This window comes from Alligator mississippiensis, chromosome 3 (genome assembly GCF_030867095.1).
Source record: "Alligator mississippiensis isolate rAllMis1 chromosome 3, rAllMis1, whole genome shotgun sequence".
Taxonomy (NCBI): Eukaryota; Metazoa; Chordata; order Crocodylia; family Alligatoridae; genus Alligator; species Alligator mississippiensis.
The window spans coordinates 121,819,685-121,820,835 of NC_081826.1; the positions used below are offsets into that span (position 1 = coordinate 121,819,685).

Sequence of the window (1,151 nt, forward strand, 5' to 3'; positions counted from 1 at the left end):
GGCCGTGGTGAGCAAAGCAGTTGCAGAGGAGTTACAAAGAACAAACACTTTCCCTTATCTGTTCTACTATACAGAGCCAGCAATTCCCCACAAAGCGGTTATGTCATCTTATAACTCGTATGATCAAAGTTTAAGGCATTTTTTTTTTCTGATTCCACACCATCTTCCCTCTTTCCACACCTGCATTTTTACCAGCTATTGTTTTCTTCTATCTTCTTCCCATGTTGCTTTGGTCCCTTAGCCCTTTCTCCTTCAATTCTCTGCTTCTCCCTTTATGCTGATTTCTTTTCATCTCTCCATCTCAGGTCTTCTGAAGCTCTGACATTCCACTCTTTCTTCTTTTACTTGTTCTCCACCATCTCCCACTCTCCCAAGTGTTCTACTTCTTCCATCAGCTCTCTGCTTCTTTATTTTCCTAGAGTAGAAGCTTCTACTCCAGTCCCCAAAAGATTTTCAGCTGAATTTTCTATAGCTCCACCATGCCAGGTCTTTCTCCCCATGGAAAAAATGCTACCAGGGAAAATAAAGCACTTACCACTCACAAAATAAGAACTCATCTTTAAACTACTAACAATGAAAGCAAGTCTAACCACTCAGTCTGCACCTTCACCCTCTAGCTTCCTAAAGGAAAAAAAGCAGTCATCCAGAGCAAACAGCAACTGTACGCAGACAGCACTACTCACTTACCCTATGCTCAGGAAAAAATACTATAACTCATCATTGTGGCTAGCAAGATCAACCATTCATGGACACACTCCTCTAATCACCAACTACAGAAACAATCCCTGAAAACACAGTTCTAACTCAAATTCTAGCTGGCCCCGGGCCAGCCCGGCCACATGCACACCCAGGGCACCATGACCCAACACCACCCCACCAAGCACCAGCCCCTGTCACGTGCCTGCACCCACAGGACTGCCACAGTCCCACCCAACTGCCACTTAACCATGTGCCTGCAACTGCTGCCACCATATGCCACTGGCACAGCTTTCCCAGACACCCGGCTCCCTAATTAACATGCAGCCATCTTGCCAGCCAACCAGGACTTTGCCCATGCTTCTGGGAGCCTCACCTGGGGATCACAGTGGCGCCGTGGCTGCTGGTATCTGGCAGTGGCACAGCCCTCACCCAGCAGTGCCACACAGCCCAGT

At 47.6% G+C, this 1,151-nt stretch overlaps 1 non-coding gene across 1 annotated transcript; it reads right to left on the minus strand.

Annotated features, from left to right (window-relative positions):
* Positions 1-588: 588 nt before the first annotated feature.
* LOC132249728 (small nucleolar RNA U3) lies at positions 589-801 on the minus strand. The gene has a single exon (XR_009461284.1). It is a non-coding gene; the product is annotated as a small nucleolar RNA U3 (small nucleolar RNA).
* Positions 802-1,151: the final 350 nt, after the last annotated feature.